General features: G+C 39.6%; 1 protein-coding gene across 2 annotated transcripts in view; it reads right to left on the bottom strand.

Moving 5' to 3' along the window:
* Positions 1-22,440, bottom strand: part of LOC129705626 (doublecortin domain-containing protein 1-like) — a 296,861-nt gene extending 274,421 nt beyond the window's left edge. For both annotated transcript variants that reach the window (XM_055649265.1, XM_055649266.1), the window contains exons 1-2: positions 22,311-22,440; positions 17,654-17,759 (exon numbers count right to left, since the gene is read on the bottom strand). The gene's annotated coding sequence lies outside the window, so the exon portion shown is untranslated. The remainder of the gene's footprint in view (positions 1-17,653; positions 17,760-22,310) is intronic.
* Between the last annotated feature and the right edge of the window lie 1,512 nt (positions 22,441-23,952).

Raw genomic sequence — 23,952 nt, 5'->3', positions numbered from 1 at the left:
AGGAGTAGGCCATTCGGCCCTTCGAGCCTGCACCGCCATTCAATATGATCATGGCTGATCATCCAACTCAGTATCCCGTACCTGCCTTCTCTCCATACCCTCTGATCCCCTTGGCTACAAGGGCCACATCTAACTCCCTCTTAAATATAGCCAATGAACTGGCCTCAACTACCCTCTGTGGCAGAGAGTTCCAGAGATTCACCACTCTCTGTGTGAAAAACGTTCTCCTCATCTCGGTTTTAAAGGATTTCCCCCTTATCCTCAGCCATAATATGATGTCTATGAAAATGAAGCTCTGTTCATTAGGACATGGTTGTAATTATCCTCTAGCTTCCTTGGGTCAATAACTAACTATTTTATATACACAACAAACTGCAGATGGTTTACAAAAGAAGACTCAAAATGCTGGAGTAACACAGGCAGTCTGACAACATCTCGAGAGAACATGGATAGACACATTTCAGGTTGTGACTTCTTCAGATTGAATGTAATGGGGGGTGAAAGCTGGGAGAGAGGTGGGGGATGTAACAAAGCCTGGCAAGTGAAAGGTGAATACCAAATCTTTTTGTCTTGCTGACATGAAGACTTGGTTGTCAATCTCTTTTCAGTACTTTGGTTCATCACGGTTGTGGAACCAGCAGGCATAAATCAATTATTTGAATGAGAATGTACAAGGCTTAATTAGCAAGTTTGCAGATGGCATTGGGTGGCATAATTGAGAGTGAAGAAGGTTATCAAACATTGCTGCAGGATTTTGATCAATTGGGCAGGTGGGCTGAGGAATGGTTAATGGAGTTTCATATAGAACATAGTGTGAGGTGTTGGATGTTGGGAACTCAAACCAAGGCAGGACTGTCACAGTGAATGGCAAGGCTTCAGGGAGTGCTGTAGAGCAGTGGTATCTAGGAGTGCAGGTACATAATTCCTTGAAAGTGGTGTCACATGTAGATATGGTGGTCAAGAAGGCTTTTGGCACATTGGCTTTCATCAATCAGAGTATAGATAATCGAAGCTGGGAGGTTATGTTATAGGTGTACAAGACATTGGTGGGGCCATATTTGCAGTATTGTGTTCAGTTTTGAAAGGTGTTTGTAAGTTGGACAGAGTACATAGAAGATTTATGAGGATGTTGCCAGGATTAGAGGGCCTGAACTATAGGGAGAGGTTGAGCAGTCCAGGACTTTATTCCGTGGAGCGCAGGAGGGTAGAGATGTATCAGATCATGAGGGTATTAGATAGAGTAAATGCACAGATTATTTTACCCAGAATAGATGAATCAAGAACCACACGACATAGGTTTAAGGTGAGGTGGAAAAGATTTAATTGGAACCTAAGGGGCAAGTTTTTTACACAAAGGATGGTAGATGTATGGAACAAGCTGTCAGAGGAATTAATCGAGGCAGGCACTAACACAAATTTTAAAATACATTTGGACAGGAAATGGATAGGGCAGATTTTGAAGTACCCCGCACAATTAATGCATGGAATAATCTCCACCCTACTATAGTTACCCAACCAGATGCAACTAAATTTAAGGTAGCTCTTTCTTCCCAATAAACCTTTCTGGCTTAAGTCCTCCCTCCACCACCTCCAGTTTAAATTCCATTTGGAATATTTTGGAGGACCAAGAAACCAAGAACCAAGAAGGATATGGGTCAAACCCAGGCAGATGGGACTAATGAAGATGGGGCTAGTTGGTTGGCGAAGCAGATTGGGCTGAATGGCCTGTTTCCACTCCTTATGACTCTATAAATCTATTACAATCTATTACGTTAAATAATTTTTGCACGACATGCGCATGAAAACAGACACAAATGTTCCAATTCTATGCCAGATAACGCAATAATTAGTTTCTGTGCTATATTTAAATTATAACAATTCATCAGCAGTAGTCTAATTGTGCTGTCCAACACTTGAGAGTATCTTCATTATCTGTTACGCAGATGCAGAACAGTTTCGGAATGAATAAGGACAATTTGCCTCATTCAAGATCCTGCTGTTTTATACACAATTGATTGTGTGCTTTGCAATCTCATTCATAGACTGCAAACATCATAATTAATCATTATATTCAGTTACTTTTGTGAGAAATAATTTACTCCATAGATCATTCGAGTTTATTTTCACTGGCGTTTTAGATTAATCACAATTTTGACATTTTCCTATAACTATTTTAAAATTACTGTACATTAATAGCTAAATACAGAGGAAGAAAACAATGCGCAAAAATATCCACACATGCCTATGACATGCATGTAAAAGAAAGTATTATAATTTGCTTTTAAGAAGGGTTTGTAAACTTCACGATTTATTGGAAGAAAACTGGCAGTACTGAAGGAATCCAAACCTTTCAGTTTAACATTAAACATCTGTAAGAAGCCTTTACTCATCATTTCCCCTTCTGCTCTGATATCATCAATCTGACACACAGCTGAGCACATTGGAAAGACATACTCAAACAACTAAGAAACAATGTAAACAGATAAGCTTTATATTTTTTTAATTCCTCACCGAAATGTTTCAGTTTACATCTCTTCTTTTTAGCATTCTTATTGTTGTTAGGTGCCAAACCATTTAGTTTTATAATGTCAAATCAAAGCAGATAAAAAATGAACTTGACCCCACAAAGCATTTGATAACAGATTAATGCACATTTTATGTGTCTTGCCTCAAATAATGCAAGTTATAGGCTATTTGTAAATTGGTATTAAAGTTTGCATTTACAGAACCATTTGCATTTAGGTCAAATACATCTGAACAATTACAGTTATGGAACATAGAACAGTACAACTCAGGAACAGGACCTCTGGCCCACAAAGTCCAAGCCGAACACAGTTAAACTAATCTCCTCTGCTTGCATGTGATCCATATCCCTCCATTCCTTGCATATCAGCCTGTTAGTGATATAGAGGAACTAGCAAAATACTCATTACAGGTGTAGTAGGTAATCAGCAGTAGGTGTAGTGGCCATTGTATTAACAGAAATAACAGAGATGTTATCATTACTAAAGTTTAGACTGCATCTTAGTCTTCTCTCGTTACGGAAATTATAGACTGTTGCCTGAATCCAATCTGCCTGAGGAAAATCAGGCATTTGAAGTTCTCTGTGTTCAAAGGAAAAACTGTTCAATCAATTATATATTTTTTTAGAAAAACAGAATTACATTGCATGTTGCACTGAGAAGTCAAGCAAGTGATGTTATTGTCCCTTATACACAGGTGCTAAAACACTCTGTGGGTATTTTTAACTCTCCATGCCTCCCTAATTAGAATTAACACAATTCTATTCCTTTAAGCTGCTAATTAGCAATTAGCAGTCATTTAATTAGTAGTTTTGCATACATCTTTCGCAAAGTAAGTTCCAGTGCATGATGGTCTACATAACCCATTTTTGTTGAAAGATGTTGTGACTCTGCTCTGCAGCCAATGTTATCTCACTACATCATTAAGATGCACTTGCTTTATATTTAAAGTGAAGTACAGAAGTCAAACCAATGAACAATCTGATGATTGATCAAAACCAAATAATACGCTCAATTTTAGTGGAAGAGATTTGGTGATTGTAATCAGCACCTTGGAATCTCATTCCAGAATTGACTCTCCACAAAAATAAAGTAATCCACCAAAAAACACAAAGGTTGTTATTCCCTAAACCAGTGTCCTGTCTATACTTATGAACTCAGACTAATTTCCATTACCATCTGTCTGATTTTAATAGATATCACTGCGGTGAAGCACAAAGGAATGTTTAAAGCACCATATAAATTAAGTTGTTGATGTCTGAATAATTCAACTCCCATGTCAAGTACACAGAAGAAATTGCATCTTGTTTTTTTTCTGTAAAAATGGAAATCCAGTAGCCTAGTTTCTAAACTCTTATTCAGATATTCACAATAATCGAAGATACAAATGTAGGTAGACAATGGGTCATATTCTGACATTTGACAGCCTATTATAGGGTATTGCATTCAACAATTTCATTAGTTTTTTGGGAAAAACATTGATTTTACTGGTTACATTGCATTTAAACTATGGAAACAGACCATTAGGCCAACAGGACCTTGTCAGTATTTATGCTCTATTAGACTGTGGGACCCGTTGGGTCCCTGTCACACGGGAGGCCTGGTACCCCAACATAATCCGTTCCCCAATGCCATATTTCACCACTCACCCGTTCCCCCAACCCAATATTCCACCACTCACACCTATCCCCCTCCCATCAAATCCACCCCTCCCTGTTCCCCTCTCCCTCTACTCCCCCCTCTATCCCACCTTGCCCATTACCCCAGAATCCTGCTACCCCCCTCCCTACCCCCCTGCACTCCACTACCTCTGTACCCTACTCCCTCCCTCTTTCCTCCCACTCTCCCTCCAACATCCCTCTCTCCCTCCCCTCTCCCCTGCTTCATCCCTCTCTCTCCCCCCTCCCTCCCTCATCCCTTGCTCCCCCTCCCTCCCTCTATCCCACCTTGCTCATCACTCTTCTTCTACCCCTCCCTACCCCCCTGCACTCCACTACCCCTGTACCCCACTCCCTCCGTCTTTCCCCCGCCCTCCCTCTCTTCCTCCCCAATCCTCTCATCATCCCTCTCCCCCCTTCCCTCATCCCTCTTCCCCCTCATCCATCTCTCCCACTACCTCCCTCATCCCTCTCTCCCCTCATCCCTCTCACCCTCCCTCATCACTTTCTTCCTCCCTCATCCCCTCGCCCCCCCCCCTCTTCTCCCTCATCCCTCTCTCTCTCCCCTACCTCCCTCATCCCTCTCTCTCTCCCCATCATCCATTTCTCTCTCGCCCTCCCTCATCCTTTCTCCCTCCCTAATCCCTCTCGCTCCCCCTCCTTCCCTCATCATCCTCTCTCCCCCCCTCCCTCCTTCCCCTCCCCCCCCCCCCCCCCCCCCCCCCCCCCATGCTGTGCGTCTCTCCCTCTCTCCATGTAATGGTGCGGTGAGTTAGGGCCCCTCCTGATGTCCGCGCCCGTGTCCCGAGAGAGAGAGAGAGAGAGAGAGAGAGAGAGAGAGCTTTTATTTGTCTTAATTCAACATTCAGTAAAAATAACAAAACAAGGAGTTCCATTCTCATCTACATCATATGAAGAGTGATTATGGACTGGCAATGCAGATGATTAATGTGTTACATAAATACGTTTTCTGTAACATTAAATCATTGGTGTAATAATTGGGAGAGTGCTATGTGATAGCCAGGTAATGAAGACAACAACAATCATTTATTTAGTACCATCCTTGTTCACATGCATAAGGGTTTTAATCAAATATTTTTTTAATCCATCTGTCAAACTATTCATAATAATGGTTTTCACATAATTTTGTATGAATTGTTACAAGATATTTACTTTTGGGATCAATTTAAATTATAAAAGAATAATAAAATTAAGATATTTGGACCTGACAGAGAGTCATTTATCATTTTAACAAACAGAAATTATGAAATCAGAAGCACAATTTTTAAGTTCCATTTGAAGCATCTTACAGAGCACAAAGTAATAAGTCATACGACTAAAAAAGACAAACTGAAATATCATTAACAAACTTATCAATAAATAAAATAAGTTATATGTTTACGCAAAGAAGCATCAAATTAAAAAAAAAGATTAAAATGCCAACACGAGTAAATTAACACAATGTTCTATGTTGTTGACAGAGTCAAGCAGTTAAAAATGAAGATCCAGTTTCATAGTAAAATGATTCAAGGTTGGGTCTTCCACATTGAGATTCTATCTCAAAATAGTGAGCACAGATCACCAATAAATGACCATTATTTTTTACTGGTGTTCAGATTTAATTCTTATTGATTGAAATAATCACTCTTCTGAAACATAATTGATAAAAAGCATTTCTCTGTATGAAACTGAGTTATTGTGGTCAGCCAAGTCATGTTTCAATCCCACGCTGCCATGGGTTATTGAAAAGATGCAAATTATGGTGTGGAAAATGTAAAGATACTGCCAAACCTTTCATAGAAACTCCAATGAAGCTAGGATTCAGCATTGAACTGATGGCCTTTACCATAAATTAGCTTGTATTTATGTCTAGGGCCACCCCATGTAGAGCGAGTCATTTATATGGAGTATGGTAGGCTGAATGTCAGTTTTATCCTAACACTTTAGTTAGCTTCAAAAACAGAAGAGGAAAAGAAAAGATATGGAGATATATAAAATCATCAGAAATTATAGTAAAACTCCAATAATTTGGCATGCTCTAGAATTTGGTGATTTAGATTGGCATATTTTTCATTCTATTCATATTGGTATTGGTTATTATTATTATTGTCACATGTACCAAGATAAGTGAAATATTTAGTTTTGCACGATGTAGATCATGCATTACATAAGTACAATCAAGCCATACTTGCATACAACAGGTAGTGCAAAGGGAAAAGTAAATTGAGCGCAGGACTTGATAGTTAAGGAATAGGCGTTTCTGTGGCTACGAGCAAGGCTCCAGGATGATATGTTGCCTCTCTGATGCCAGGGTCAAGGATGCCTCTGAATGGGTAAAGAACCTTCTCAAAGGGATGGGTGAACAGCCAGAGATTGTAACCCATATTGGTATGAACAACATAGGTAAGGAGATGAGAGCCTGCAAAGGGAATTCTGAGAGTTAGGTAGAAAGTTGAAAAGCAAGATCTCTCGGATGTAATCTCTGGCTTACTTCCTGTGCCACATGCTAGTAAGCATAGAAATAGGATGAAAGGACAGATGAGTGTGTGGACAAAGAGATGGTGCAGGAAGGGGGGATTTTCAGGTTTTTGGATCATTTGGGACCTCTTCTGTGACTGGGATAGCCTATACAAGAAAGATATGTTGCACCTGAACCGGAAGGGGATCAATATCCTTGCAGGCAGGTGTGCCAGTGGTACTCAAGAGGGTTTAAACTGGTAAGGCAGAGGGCTGGGACCCAAGATAACATGGTAGCAGGTGGAGGGGTTAATTTATACAGAGAAAATAGTGTGGGAAGAGTAAGCAAATCCAGTGGGAAGAGTAAGCAGACACAAAAAGGAAGCATGAGAGAGCCAGTAGGCTTATCTGCATTGTGTAGGAAGGAACTACAGATGCTGGTTTACACCAAAGATAGACACAAAATGCTGGAGTAACTCAGGTCTTGACCCGAAACGTCACCCATTCATTCTATCCAGGGATGCTACCTGTCCCACTGAGTTGCTCCAGCATTTTGTGTCTATCTTTGGCTTATCTTCATTTAATGCAAGGGGCCACACAAGTAAAACGGATGAGCTGAGAGTGTAGTTCAGCACATGGGATAATGTTATCATTGCAATCACAGAAAAGTAGTCAATGTAAGGACAGGACTGGCAGCTCAATGTTCTGGGGTATATACGTTTCAGGCATGGCAGTGGGGGGTGTGAAAGTGGGGGGAGGGTTGCATTACTGTGCAGAGCGAGCATTACAGCAGCAATCAGGGACAATATCTTGGAAGGATTTGCCAATGATGCTGTATGAATAGAGTTTAGGAATAAGAAAGGGCAGGTTATTTGATGGGGTTATACATAAGCCTCACAAAAGTCAGCAGGAATTAGTAGAATAGAAATTATGTAAACAAATTGGATGTAAAAGCAATAGGGTAATAACAGTAGTAGGGGATTTTAACTTTCTCAATATTGCCTGAGATTACCATATTGCAAGGATCTGAGATGGAGAGGGATTCATAAAATGCATTCAAGGGTGTTATCTGAAGCAGTAAATAGTCCTACATAGAAAGGGTCTGTACTTAGCTTCAGGAATGAGGACAGGCAAGTGATTGAAGTGTCTGTGGGCAGAACCCTTTGGGAACAAAGACTTCAAGGTAAACATGGAAATTGGTCCTCAAGATAAGACCCTAGTTTGGGTTGGCATCAGGATGGATGCAAAAACTGTTAGCCTTTGGGCCTGTTTCTGTGCTTGTCCATGTTCTGTGAATGAAAAAAACAAGATAATCTTGAAAATACAGACTAGCGAGTCATCCATCAGTGGGTGGGATATTGTCAAGGATGATTCCGAGGGGCAGGATTTCGGTTAGCTTGGGAAGGCAGGGATTAACTAGAAGGAGTCAGCATGGTTTTGTGAGGGGGAGATCATGTTTTAGAAATCTGATTGAACTTTTTAAGGTGATGGCTAAGAAAATTGCTATTGGTATTGATTTATTGTCACATGTACCGATACAGCAAGAAAAACTTTCTTTTGAATGCTGTTCTGGCAATTCATACTCTACATGAGTACATCGGGTAGTGCGAAAGAGAAAATAAACAGAATGCAGAATATGGTGCAATAGCTACAGAGAAAGTGCAGTTCACATTATGAAAACGGATAGATGAAGATGCAGAAACGACTTGATCATTTCACAACATAGAATGCAAGGAGTGTGTTGAACATAATCTAGAAGGCAAGTTAACAAACCAATACCACAAGATGAATCAATGGTTTGTGACTAATGATAGAACAAAAGGCCTGGATAAAGTGTATGTGGAGAGGATGTTTCCATTAGTGGGAGAGTCTAGGTCCAGAGGTCATAGCCTCAAAATTAAAGGACCTTCCTTTAGGAAGAATTTATAGTCAGATGGTGGTGAATCTGTGGAATTCATTGCCACAAAAGGCTGTGGAGGCTGTCAATGGATATTTTTAAGGTAGAAATAGATACTGTAGATTCTTTATTAGTCCGAGTGTCTGAGGTTATGGGGAGAAGGCAGGAGAATGGGGTTAAGAGGGAAAGATAGATTGAATGGCGGAGTAGACTTGATGGGCTAAATGGCCTAATTCTGCTATCACTTATTAACTTATTAACCAAGCAGGGCCCAGCTGCAGGGAGACAAACGACCACATAGAAAGACCAAAATAAAAGATGTACAAATATATTAGCAGATAATGGATAAAGATCTGCAAAAATCTGTTCATTGCATTTAATGTGCCCCATAGTCATTAAGGCAACTCTTTACCAGTCTGAAAAATCCTCTAATATCTTGAATATCGACAACAAACACGCACATAGAATTTTCAATAGTCAGCAATGATTTAATATTATCTTACTTTGATGTGCTGTGACAACATTGGATTATTTCCAATTTTTCACAACTGATGTACGATTAATGTGCTCTCTGGTTAGATGTTTGCGTGGTTTGTGTAAAATATGAATAACAGAGTAGCAGGAGAAGGTCTTGATAAGCAGGAGTAGATTGTTCGCATTGACCTTCTCTGGGAGTAATTTCATTGATAATTTATGGTCGTTTAGAATTTATGAATAGGTCAATCTGTTCCATTCAGTGCAAGATGGACTTCAATGTTCTAATATTAAATACAGGAAAGAGTTAAACTATTTTTTTGTAATCACTAATGTTGTTCCTTAAACATCAATTTTATCCCTCTGTGTAGGAAGGAACCGCAGATGCTGGTTTACTATGACGATGGACACAAAATGCTGGAGTACCTCTGCAGATCAGGCAGCATCTCTGGACAAAAGGAATAGGTGATGTTTTGGGTCGAGACCCTTCTTCTGTCCCATTTTATCCCTCCGCATGATTAATGTATCAAGCTGAACCAAACTATTTTGCATCCTACTTAACCTTAAACTTAACCTGAAGGTAAGTTTTCAACTCCACATCCACTCTATCATTTTGATTAGCTGCATCAATGCCAATCTCCAGTCCAGCCTCATCTGAGTTGCTATTATAACTATTTCTCCTTTACTGAACTTTCAACCCTAGAATTAATTCACCTATTCAGTTTTTCATCTTCTACTCTCCAGGGGCTTACGTCCCTGAAAAACTCCAGTTCCTGATATTTTAACCACATCAAAGACTATTCGCCCATGTATAAAGTGCCCATGTTTGCCTGAACATTAGCGCATCACTGTACAGAAAATATAGAATAACCATGGAAGTTAGCAGCAGTAATTTATAACCTATTCATCAATTGTTAATTATAAAACAGTTTTTAACATTGTTTTAAAGGGGTGATTCTTCCTAATGGAAACTTGCAAACTTATAGATGAATGCAAGTTTTTCAGTGAGATAAGAAAGTTAAATTACAGCATATCTGCCAGAACCCAGTGTACAAGTGCCAGTTACCTTTAGCCTCAATTAAAACTAGCCAATTATTATTTTTTAAATACCTTTTATACATTATATTTCTTTTTCAGGAGTTGCACATGACTAGGCTTATATTACTCATGTGCAATTGCCCTTGAATTGAGTGGCTGACTAGGCAATTAAGAGTGAACCACATAGGCAATGAATAAAGTGTTAGAACTCAGTGGTTTTGCCAGCATTTGTGGAGCGAAATGGAATGACATTTCAGATCGGGACCATTTCCATTGATGCTGCATGAGTTGAGGAGTTCCTCCAATACTTTGTTTTATTGCACAAGATTCAAGCATCTGCAGTGTCTTGTGTCTCCAATCAATCAAATGGGATGAGCCTGGAGTCACCAGTTGGGCTAGCAGGTACGGATGACAGATATCCTCCCCAATAGAGCATTACTGAACCAGGTGGATTTTCATAACAATCTGATGGTTTGTTAAATTTTGGAAATGATTGTCAAATAATAATGAAGTAATGTTTCTTTCAAAATTCTGAAAATGGAGAGCAGGAAAAGGTATGTGTCACGATGGAATCTTGTTGAAGCTACTATACCGATGTTTTGGCCCAATAAATCTGTTATTTTATTGCACAACCTAGTAATTTGCCTAATTTTGAATCTACTAAACACTTCCAGACGACACAAGTAAAACTGCACAATCAGAAAATAGATGATAGCAACGGATGAGGCCATTTAGTGCATGGACTCTGCGCCAGATCTACGCAATAGCAACCCAGCTGTGCCATTCCCCTGTGCTTCCCACATAACCCTGCAATTATTTTCACGTCAAATACTTTTCCAGTTTCCTTTCAGATACAACAATTCAATCTGCCTCCGGTAATACCCCTGGTAATGCCACCCAGATTCTGCTCATTCACTGTTTTTACAAAGTTGCTCTGTATTTTGGGGGGCTATTTGCTCATCACCTTCATTATCTGATTTCTGAACCTTCCACCACTAGAAACTATTTCTATCAGCTTATTTTTCAGAAATTATTCTGCATAACTAAGGGCAGCAGTGGCGCAGTGGTAGTGATGCTGCCTTACAGCGCCAGGGACCCGGGTTCAATCCTGACTATGGGTGCTTGTCTGTATGGAATTTGTACGTTCTCCCCGAGACCTGTGTGATTTCCTCCAGGATCTCCGATTTCCTCTCATACTCCAAATACGTTCAGGTTTGTAAGTTAATTGGCTTGGTGTAATTATTAATTGTCCCTATTGTGTGTAGGATAATCTTAGTGTGCAGGGATCGCTGGTCGGGGAAGACTCGGTGGGCTGAAGGGCCTGTTTTCGCACTATATCTCTAAACTAAACTGTAAATATTTTTGGAGACAGTCCTAAGCTTCGACTATCAATGCCCAATGAAAATTTTAGTCCTGTGCATCAGACTAGTCCTTGATCTTGTTCCCATCACTGATGAATTAGGGTGAGGGTAAAACTGCTGCAACCGGTCTGTGCCCTCATCACTATCATCACTACCAATCACTACCAATAATCCTTCTTGGGAAATTCATGGGTGATTGTGAGGCTCTTTAAGAATGAACATTCTGTTTACATTCTACATTCTAGTTTACAGTGCAGATTTTTTTTAAAACACGTACAGAGATATGGAAATTCAAAAGTTTAGAGTAGTTGAAATGAATTTAAGGTTCTGTGAATCATTCAGTGCAAGAACATAGCTGGAGATATCTTAATTGTGACAATCGTAAGCCGAGAATAGTTTTGTATGTCAAAACAATTTAGGCCCCTCTGGACTGTTATTATCCGATAACAATGCCTCAAAACACAATCTATGCACAGCAATGTTTTTATATATACTCTTAGTTTTGGCAGCATGAAAGACAAGGTAATAATTTATGAAAATTATAAAAGAAATAATTTATATTCATCACCTCTCACTTCTCATCACTTTAGATTATCAGTAATGCAGAGTGAATCTGCTGTCAGATTTCTAATTGCTTTGTAATAGGTTTGAAACATGGAAATAATTAATGGCAAACAATCTGTCACTTGTCTGTTGCATTATCTTTCTATCACAGAAAAATAAAAAAGCTCATTATAGAAGTTGCTAATGAGCTACAAAAGAGTATAAAAAGTGCCTTTCCAGTGTACCGACACTGCACTAAAAACAAGGAGAATATTTCAACATAATTCCCATCTCAATTAACAGTATAGGCAGAGCTACGATATGTATTAGACAATCTTATCTTCCACAGTTCATTATTTGTATTCCTTTTTCTGCAGTCAACATTAATTTCGCTTAAACTAGAAAATAATTTATCTTTGAGAAAATATTAAAAGTCCAGTTTGTCTTCACATAGCTATTGCTCACAATAGTTGTCGCTTTGTACGTTCAAACCTGTTGAAATTTGAAGAATGCTGATCTTATAATATAAGAAGCAGGTAACCAAATTATCAGTTATTTTATATTAAAACATTTGGGCCCCAATCATTTGTGTCTCTTTATTTGTTCTGAATTACCTTTGCTTTAGTAGAAAGTTATTTATTTATTGGGACATAGGTGTCACTAGAAAGAGTGTAGAAAGTGGAAAAGTGATGGTGAGATTTCTTCTTGAACTACTACCAGTCTTTCTAGTAAAGGTACAATTGCAATGCTGATGAATAGGAAGTTCCTAGGTTTGGACCGCGAGGTGGTGAAGGTACAGTGCCCTCCATAATGTTAGGGACAAAGACCCATCATTTATTTATTTGCCTCTGTACTCCATAATTTGAGATATGTAATGGAAAAAAAAAATCACATGTGGTTAAATTGCACATTGTCTGATTTTATTAAAGGCCATTTTTATACATTTTGGTTTCACCATGTAAAAATTACAGTTGTATTTATACATAGTCTCCCCATTTCAGGGCAGCATAATGTTCGAGACACATGGCTTCACAGGTCTTTGTAATTGCTCAGGTGTGTTTAATTGCCTCCTTAATGTAGGTATAAGAGAGCTCTCAGCACCTAGTCTTTCCTCCTGTCTTTCCATCACACGAGGTCTAAAGTTGTGCCAATGAAAATCAAAGAAGCCATTATGAGACTGAGAAACCAGATGTTAGAGACATCAGCTAAACCTTACCAAAATCAACTGTTTGGAACATCTTTAAGAAGAAAGAGAGCACTGGTGAGTTTACTAATCGCAAAGGGACTGGCAGGCCAAGGAAGACCTCCACAGCTGATGACAGAAGAATTCTCTCTATAATAAAGAAAAATCCCCAAACACCTGTCCAGCAGTTCAGAAACACTCTTCAGGACTCAGGTGTTGATTTGTCAATGACCACTGTCCGCAGAAGACTTCATGAACAGAAATACAGAGGTTACATTGCAAGATACAAACCACTGGTTAGAGGCAAAAATAGGATGGCCAGGTTACAGTTTGCCAAGAAGTACTTAAAAGAGCAACCACAGTTCTAGAAAAAGGTCTTGTGGGCAGATGAGACGAAGATTAACTTATATCAGAGTGATGGCAAGAGCAAAGTATGGAGGAGCGAAGGAACTGCCCAAGATCCAAAGCATACCACAACATCTGTTAAACACGGTGGTGGGGGTGTTATAGCCTGGGCATGTATGGCTGCTGAAGGTACTGGCTCACTTATCTTCATTGATGATACAACTGCTGATGGTAGTAGCATAATGAATTCTGAAGTGCATAGACACATCCTATCTGCTCAATTTCAAACAAATGCCTCAAAACCCATTGGCTGGCGGTTCATTCTACAGCAAGACAATGATCCCAAACATACTGCTAAAGCAACAAAGGAGTTTTTTAAAGCTAAAATATGATCAATTCTTGAGTTGCCAAGTCCATCACCCGATCTGAACCCAATTGAGCATGCCTTTTATGTGCAGAAGAGAAAACTAAATTGGAACTAGCCCCCAAAACAAGCATAACTAAAGATGGCTGCAATACAGGCATGGCAGAGCATCACCAGAGAAGACACCCAGCTACTAGTGATGTCCATGAATAGCAGACTTCAACAGTCATTGCATGCAAAGGATATGCAACAAAATACTAAACATGACTACTTTCATTTACGGCATTGCTATGTCCCAAACATAATGGTTCCCCGAAAAGGGGGGGGGGGGGCTATATATAAACACTGCTGTAATTTCTACATGGTGAAACCAAAATGTAAATGGCCTTTTTTTAAAATCTGACAAAGTGCACTTTAACCACATGTGATTTTTTTTCTATTACAAATCTCAAATTGTGGAGTACAGAGGCAAATAAATAAATGATGGGTCTTTGTCCCAAACATTATGGAGGGCGCTGTCAGTGACATGTTTCCAGTTCAAGATGGTGGTTAAATCACAATTGGAGTACAGCGTGCAATTCTGGTTGCTCTGCCATTGGAAGGATGATGTCAAGATGGAAAGGGTGCTGAAAAGATTTACCAGGATGGTACCAGGACTTGAGGGCTTGAGTTACAATGAGGTAGATAGGCTAGGGCTTTTTCCCCTGGAGCAGAGCAGAGTGTGACCTTACAGAGGGATACAAAATCAAGTCACAATTTTTTCCCAGGTAGAGCAGTCTAGAATCAGGTTTAAGGTGAGTGGGGAAAGATTTAAAAAAAAACTTTAGGGGCAATTTCTTCACAAAGAGGTTTGTGGGTATATGGAACAATCTGCCAGAGGAATCTGTCTAGAAGGCAGACATTTATAAGGCAATTAGATGTGTACATGCATAGGAAACGTTTAGAACGATATGGACCAAATGCAGGCAAATAGAACTAGCACTGTTATAAAACCTAATCAGCATGGACAAATTGGGTCAAAGGACCTGTTTCCTTGCTGTATGACTATATAACTATGGGACAAAGAAATTAACTGGAGTTTGAGGAAGGAATTTTAAAACCTGTGGCCTTGGAATCTGGAGGTGTGGATGCTAATTTGAAGTTAAGAAATGGGCAAGAGGCTTATTTTTTGCATTCTTTGCAGTTGTAAGCACAATCCACAGGAAGCCATCTGGCTAAACATAAATCATCTCATTTTTGAATACAACAGCCTATTCTTGCGCAATTCATGTTTGCAATAATAAAAGACATTATGGGTCATAATTGGACATCAGCCATCACATTAAGCACCCTTTGAAATTTGTACCATCAAACAGAATACATTTGGCACGCAACATTATCATCTACTTGTCTATTTATACATAATAATATGGTTCAAACTATACAATAGCTAAGTACTCTCTTAAATATAGGCTATAAATAGTGTAATGTTGGCTACATCCTGAATAGAAGTACTTAAATCTTTTCCAGAGCTCTGCTGTAAACTTGCCCCTTGTAAACAACCTATCATGTTTGTACAATCTCCAAAACTGCATCTAGTATACAATGTATGAATAAAACATTTCAAGTTGAAAAACATAGCCTTGAGGAATGCAGAAGTGACCAAGGATCTTTGGTTCCAGGCATTGCTGCAAACTCACAGTCCCTTCTGTGAATGTATGGGCAACAGTTGAGCAAATATAACCCAGAAATTGAAGTCAACACATATTATATCTTTGGGCTAAATTAAATAAAAACAGAGGGAAGCTTTCATTCATTTTGGTGAAAGCTTAATCAGATAGAATCACTGCTACGTGATTTGAATTGACAATTGCTCTGCTTGGTTATGTTGTTGGCCATATTTTCAGTTCCCTTTTTTTAAGAATTTCAAGTGTAATCAAGTCAAGCTGAGTATGTTGACATATGCACAAGTATGGTGAGATATAGATACAACAAAAACCTTGCTTGTAGCAGCACCACAGGCACATAGATTCAGACACAATGCACAAAACATAAATCGATATTACTAAAAGTCTGATCTTGATCACTTCCTGTTGTTCAGTATATTGATTTTAGAAAATACACTGCCACTTTTGACCATCTTACTCAGAGTCCTCCTGCGCTGCGCAGGACAAGAGGATTTTTTCCATTGATGAAAAAGTTATTAGTGTTTAAAAAAAATTTGAGATTCTGTCTCTCCTGAAGGCCATGCCCCTTCCGGAGGGACTATAAAACCCGGAAGTGTTGAGTGCCTCAGTCAGTCTCTGCAAGATGGGGGAAGCGAGAGGGTCATATCTCTCAGTCTGAGCTGTGAATAACACTGAACACATGTCTACTAAACTGTGAGTGGTTTTACTGACCTGTCAGTGCCCTTAATGTGGTTTGAAAATATAGTTTGGAAATGCTAAAGCTGTGTTGCCTTTGGTTTGGAAATGCTAAAGCGGTGTTGCCTTTGGTTTGGAAATGCTAAAGCTGTGTTGCCTTTGGTTTGGAAATGCTAAGGCTATGTTGCCTAATTAAAGTTGCCTTGGCTAATTAAATTTGCCTTGGCTAATTAAAGTTGCCTTTCCTAATTAAAGTTGCCTTTCCTAATTAATGTTGCCTTGCCTAATTAATGTTGCCTTGCCTAATTAATGTTGCCTTGCCTAATTAAAGTTGCCTTTCCTAATTAAAGTTGCCTTTCCTAATTAAAGTTGCCTTGCCTAATTAAAGTTGCCTTGCCTAATTAAAGTTGCCTTGCCTAATTAAAGTTGCCTTGCCCAATTAAAGTTGCCTTGCCCAATTAAAGTTGTTGCCTTGCCTAATTCAAGTTGCCTAATTAAAGTTGCCTTGCCTAATTAAAGTTGCCTTGCCTTCTATATATAATTAAAAGACTAATCTTGACCACTTCCTGTTTGCACTTTATATTGATTTTAGAAAAGACGCTACCACATATGGCTGTGATTTTTGGCCATCTTACTCAGTCCCCCTCCGCTCATCAGTTCATCCTAAAATAAATTTCCACAAAGTAAAATATGATTAACTAGTAATATAAGTAACCAATACATTTTCCACTGAATGCAATATGTGGTCTCAAATATTAAAACAATCATAATTTCTATAATAGAAGATGGACACAAAGTGCTGGAGGAAGTCGGGGTCTAGATGTCAATCATCCTTTTGCTCCAGAGATGCTGCCTGACCTGCTGATTTATCCAGCACTATGTGTCTATCTTCAGTATATACCAGCAACTGCAGTTCTTTTCTACACTATTTCTATAATTCTGTCTTCAGAAAAAGGATTGTGTAGTATGGATGTATAAATCTTGGGATATTTCAGTGTTTTGTTTTAAATGAACTTTTATTTCCACATGGACATAAAAGGATCTCAGCAGTAAAGAACTAACTAGAAACAGGCAAACTACTTGGCAGAATGTCATAGCTCAGTTTACTACAAATTGAGATACCAAGCCCCTCTCATCCTTGGGCCATTGGCCAAAAAGTTAGTAAAATAAATGTTGCCTTTTCTCAGATGGTCAACTAATCTTCTGTAGAGAAGCTTCTATTCCCCTGGATTGTGCGTCAGATCTACCTACTCTTACAGCTTTCTCAGCAATGAGTGAAAGCCATGTCAATCAGTTTGACAAGTGGTGGAATGAGGGAGGAGTACAATCAAAACAAACGAAACAATGAGGCCTCTAAGAAATATGAACCACTGGACTTCCATTGTAGAAATTCTACTATCCCATCCACATATGTTTATCACCCGCAACCTACATAACACACTTCTGCGTAGCCACATTTATGCCCTTACCACGTTTGGGTTGGCTGAATATTTTTGTGGCCTGATTCCTACTGAATATGATATCCAGCCAGTGCCTCTCCTCAGGCATGCAGATAGCTTTACATTTGGACTATGTCTGGAAAGAAAGGTAATGGATAAATAAAAATTATTAGGCTTTTATTTTTGGATTTTTGCAGCAATATATAGCAAGTTGCAGATTACACTAAAGGGGGTGAGACAGTAGATAGCTAAGATAACTATCAAAAATTACAGCAGGATCTTGATCAGTTGCACAAGTGGGCTGATGAATGGTTAATGGAGTTTAATGGGAAGTTAAACTAGGGCAGGACATTCACAGTGCTCAGAGCTCTGTTGTAGAGCAGAAGGATCGAGGAGTGCAGGTACATAATTCCTTGAAAGTGACATCTCATGTAGATAGGTTGGTATCTGCTATAGGAAAGATATTGTTACTGGAAAAGAGTACAGACAAGATTCACGATTATGTTTCCAGGACTTGAGGGCCTGAGCTATAGGGAGTTGGGCAGACTAGGACTTTATTCCTTGGAGCGCATGATGAGGGGTGACCTATCAGAGGTGCATAAGATCATGAAGGGAATAGATAGAGTAAATGCAGAGAGATTTTTACCCAGCGTATGGGAATCAACAACCAGAGAACATAGGTTTAAGCTGATATGGGAAAGATTTAATAGGAATCTGAAGGGCAACTTTTTCCACACAGAGGGTGGTGGGTATATAGAATGAGCTGCCAAAGGAGGTAATTGAGGCAGATACTATAAGCAACATATAAAATACATTTAGACAGGTATGTGGACAGGAAAGGTTTAGAGGGATATGGGCCATGTGCAGGCAGCTGGGACTAGTGTAGATGCGGCATCAACCACTCTCTGAGTAGAACACTTACCCCTCAGATCCCCTTTCAAACTCTTACCTCTTCCCTTAAACCTATGTTAATTTGCTTTTGATACACCTATCATGGGAAAACAGCCCTACCTTTGGATGATGCCCTTACCAGAAAGGTGCTTGTGCAAGCACCAATTTCATCTTATCTGTCCCTCACTATCCTTGCACATATGACGATAAACTAGAAAACTTGACTTCTATCTTGGGTGATATAATAGTTAGGCACCATGTACAGGCATCTTGCATTTATGCATGTTTGATCTATGTGTTTTTTAAATAATGTGCTTGTATGATACCAAAAAACAATTTATGTGCTGTATTTTAAAAATATGCGCTCAAATTTACGTAGAACTGTACGTTAAATTTAAGCATGTTTGAATAACACGCTGTTTTTCAGCAACTAAATGTCCATGTAAAACGCGAGGTGCCTGTACATTGGATTCCACTATTGAGGTCTGGTTACTTGATATAACTGGTACTTTGTAGCATTGTTTCTTGTATATTTATTTGTTGTGTTGTTGCTCTAATGTGCCTGTAAAGCTGCACCGTAGGAATTTCCGATTCATCCTGGTGCATATGAAAACTAAATATCCTTGACTTTAAATATGGTGAGACTTTACCATTAGCTGGAGTGGAGTTTTGATTACCTGGAGATTTTTCCAGAGGGGTTTTATAAATTCATGTGATTTGTTTGTCTACAATACATGCTGCACCAGTCCAATTATGATTCGTATTTTCTGTTGCCAATTCTCAATTTAAACTTGGGTGAAATACTTAACTGTCCACACATTTGACTTTGCAAAACCATACATTCACACTGTACAATTTTTTAATGAAGATTATATAATGAAACTATAGGTAGACACTAAATGCTGGAGTAACTCAGCGGGACAGGCAGCATCTCTGGAGAGAAGGAATGAGTGACGTTTCTGGTCGTTGTAGGTGGCGAAGGGCTTGGAGGATTATATGCTGTATGCGACGGCTGATGGAGTGGAAGGCGAGGACAAGGGGGACTCTGTTGGAGTAAGGGGGACTTTCGCCACCTTCAAAGGAATCCCTCTACTGGCCACATCTTCTCATCTCCACCCCTTTCTGTTTTCCGCAGAGACCGTTCCCTCCGCAACTCCTTGGTCAATTTGTCCCTTCCCACCCAAACCGCCCACTCCCCAGGTACTTTCCCTTGCAACCGCAGGAGATGCAACACCTGAACCTTTAACTCACCCCTCGACTTCATCCAAGGGCCCCGACAACCTTTTCAGGCGAGACAGAGGTTCACTTGCACCTCCTCCACCCTCATCTATTGTATCCGCTGTTCCAAGTGTCAACTTCTGTACATTGGCAAGACCAAGCGCAGGCTCGGCGATCGTTTTACAGAACACCTCTGCTCAGTCTGCCTTAACCTACCTGATCTCCCAGTTGCTCAGCACTTTAACTCCCCCTCCCATTCCCAATCTGACCTTCCTGTCCTGGGCCTCCTACATTGTCAGAGTGAGGCCCAGTGCAAATTGGAGGAACAGCACCTCAAATTTTGCTTGGGTAGCTTACACCCCAGCATATGAACATTGACTTCTCTAACATCAAACAACCCTTGCTTTCCTTCTCTCTCCATCCGCTTCCCCTTCCCAGTTCTCCCACGTCTTACTGTCTCCGACTACATTCTATCTCTGTCCTGCCCACTCCCCTAACATCAGTCTGAAGAAGGGTCTCGACCGGAAACATCACTCATTTCTTCTCTCCAGAGCCGCTGCCAGTCCCGCTGAGTTACTCCAGCATTTTGTATCTAGCTTCAATTTAAACCAGCATCTGCAGTTATTTCCTACACATATAGTCAAACTATATCTATTTGGTACATTTAGGCCAATATTTCCACCATGTAAGTACAACCATGTAATTCATTAAATGCACGATTTGAATGCAAAGCTTATTTTTTTAAAACTGCTTTGCTTTATTTCAATGTTAATGCTTAAGGGCACTTAATTAAGTAGTGAGATGCGTAATCCCAATGAATTGGAAATTCTACACATTGTCACATTTTGCACTTTGTTTCCCCAATTACATTTTCTTATTCAGCTTTACATTGCTAGTTAGTAAAATAGTTATGCACAGTTGTTTGTTGGAAATTAAACTGTTTGAGGTCTATTAAAGTGAATCTGTATTGTCACACTCACCATTATTTTGCAGTACATTTTGATTTAAGCAAAATATAACATTTACTTTTCAGATTTTTAAGTTATTCTTGTTCTTTACCTTTTCAGATATCCCAGTCTCTGTATTACTGAGAGGAAACTAGAAGCATTTTCACAAAGAGCTAACACAAACATTCTAAATTACCTGCATAAATAGTCTACGAAGTTATGATTTCATCCCTTTGATGGTTTTACAACTTTACAACTGTCACAAAAGTTCTCCACTCATAATTATTTTTCCGCACTGAGAAGAACTGAAGCCTGAGACCTCTAGCAACAGTTGCTAGACACAAAAACCATGTGATCAAAACACTTGTAACCAGGCACTGGGCTGAGGGCAATCATTGATTGTGGAAGCTAGCAAGAAGCAATTTCCCTGGTTACCTGTGTAAATCTACATAATTATTCATAAAGTAATTATGTAGACATATATGTAGCTAGGAAAATAAATACCTTTCCTCTATTATAATTACTTTAATGTATAATGTCCTGGTAATTAAATCATTTTAATCTTTGACATTTCCTCTTGTAACACTCATAAACAGTACAATGCCATTGACATTAGAAAAGGTGGAGGCATGCTGCTTAAATCCCTAGGTTGGCTGTACTGATGCTCTTGCCTGATGACCTCTGGCACGTGAAGGCCACGACAAACTGCTTCACCCTGTGCAGATGCACACTTGGCTATAAGGAGGCAGGATGATAAATATTGAAGGTTGTGGTGTGTGACGGATGACAAGTGAGAACACCAGGAGTAGAAGTCCTATTTCGTAGTACCCTATTTCCATCATTACTCTCATGGGCCAGTCAAATCTCAGTATCTCTCTGCTGAAGAGCATATTTACACAGATAAGTGCTGCATTACATATCCACGGTTAAGGTGTCCCTCTTGCTCTATTTAAGAATGCTGGTGCTTAGAGTCTTCATCGTTATGGCCATGGTCTGCATAAGTTCATTGCATGGCCATGATTAATGTTTTATGGAATTACCCAATCAATGCTAAGAAGATCCCTGGAATACTGTTACATTAATGTCAAGGTTGAGATAAACTGCCCATTTCTCTGTAAAATCAGCCAGTACATTAGATATGTTCAGCTGCCCGTCAATTTTTATTTATCCATGGTCTCTGGGGTCTATGTCCATCGGAGTTTGGATCAGGCTGCACCTTCAAGCCCAGACCTTTCACAACAAAGTGCAGCTGGTATTTGGAATGAGCTGCCGGAGGTGAAACTCACAGTCATGAGCAGAGCATTCAAACACCCTGCGGATAATCCTTGATGCCAAATTTAGTTTGGATCATGCAAGTCTACATCATCCCTGCTTGCTTAAAACCAACACTAAACCCATGTACAATGAGATTACCACAAACCAATGCACACGTGACATTGCACCTATCCCATTATTTTCCATGTTTCGAATCCCCCTTTTGTTATTTTCAGGATCTTTGACTTCCACAGGAATGTTTTCAGGAATCAACGTTAATTTAACCTTTGAAATCATTTCTGAACTTTCTTCAGGCTTTAATGATCTCATTTACGATAAATCTTAAATGCGGTAACGGTATATATTTTAATACTTACCAGCATTTGGAGTGCTTCTTTATTGGCCTGTTTATTTTGTTCAACTACTCTCTAAAGGCAAACTGGGTACATATATTTTATGAAGTCTCTATCTGCTATGATGTCATAAAGTTCTGTTCCAGTGACATCATGGTCAGAAGTGATGGCCTCAACCTGTCACAAGGTTGCAAGCCAGGAAAGTGAATAAAATCTGAGAGACAAATGTAGCTACATAATTTATCTTTGTAGTTTGATTTCAAATAGGTACAGGGCCCTCTATAATGTTTGGGTCAAAGACCCATAATTTATTTATTTGCCTCTGTACTCCATAATTTGAGATTTGTAATCCAGAACCAGGAGCCACAGTTTAAGAATAAGGGGGGAGCCATTTAGAATGGAGATGAGAAAACACTTTTTCTCCCAGAGAGTTATGAGTCTGTGGAATTTTCTGCCTCAGAGGGCGGTGGAGGCTGGTTCTCTGGATACTTTCAAGAGAGCTAGATAGAGCTCTTAACGATAGCGGAGTCAGGGGATATGGGGAGAAGGCAGGAACGGGGTACTGATTCGGGATGATTAGCCATGATCACATTAAATGGCGGTGCTGGCTCGAAGGGCCGAATGGCCTAATCATGTACTTATTGTCTATTGTAACAGAAAAAAAATCACATGAAGTTAAAGTGCACATTGTCAGATTTTAATAAAGGCAATTTTCATACATTTTGGTTTCACCATGTAGAAATGACAGCAGTGTTTATACACAATCCCCCCGTTTCAGGGCATCATAATGTTTGGGACACAGCAATGTCATGTAAATGAAAGTAGTCATGTTTAGTATTTTGTTGCATGCAATGACTGCTTGAAGTCTGCGATTCATGGACATCACCAGTTGCTGGGTGTCTTCTCTGGTGATGCTCTGCCAGGCCTGTATTGCAAACATCTTTAGCTTACGCTTATTTTGGGGGCTCGTTCCCTTCAGTTTTCTCTTCAGCATATAAAAGGCATGCTCAATTGGGTTCAGATCGGGTGACTGACTTAGCCACTCAAGAATTGGCCATATTTTAGCTTTGAAAAACTTCTTTGTTGCTTTAGCAATATGTTTGGGATGATTGTCTTGCTGTAGAATGAACTGCCGGCCAATGAGTTTTGAGGCATTTGTTTTAACTTGAGCAGATAAGATGTGTCTATACACTTCAGAATTCATTATGCTACTACCATCAGCAGTTGATTCATCAATGAAGATAAGTGAGCCAGTACCTTCAGCAGCCATACATGCCCAGGCCATAACACCCCCACCACTGTGTTTCACAGATGAGGTGGTATGCTTTGGATTTTGGGCAGTTCCTTCTCTCCTGCACAATTTGCACTTGCCATCACTCTGATATAAGTTAATCTTCGTCATCTGTCCACGAGACCTTTTTCCATAACCGTGGTTACTCTTTTAAGTACTTATTGGCAAACTGTAACCTGGCCATCCTATTTTTGCCTCTAACCGGTGGTTTGCATCTTGCAGTGTAGCCTCTGTATTACTTTTCATGAAGTCTTCTGCGGACAGTGGTCATTGACAAATCCACACCTGACTCCTGAAAAGTGTTTCTGATCTGTCGGGTAGGTGTTTGGGGATTTTTCTTTATTATAGAGAGAATTATTTTGTCATCAGCTGTGG

The sequence above is a fragment of the Leucoraja erinacea genome, chromosome 18 (genome assembly GCF_028641065.1).
Source record: "Leucoraja erinacea ecotype New England chromosome 18, Leri_hhj_1, whole genome shotgun sequence".
Lineage (NCBI taxonomy): Eukaryota > Metazoa > Chordata > Chondrichthyes > Rajiformes > Rajidae > Leucoraja > Leucoraja erinaceus.
Note: the sequence above shows the minus strand (reverse complement) of the source record. Positions and strands in the feature narration are given on the sequence as shown.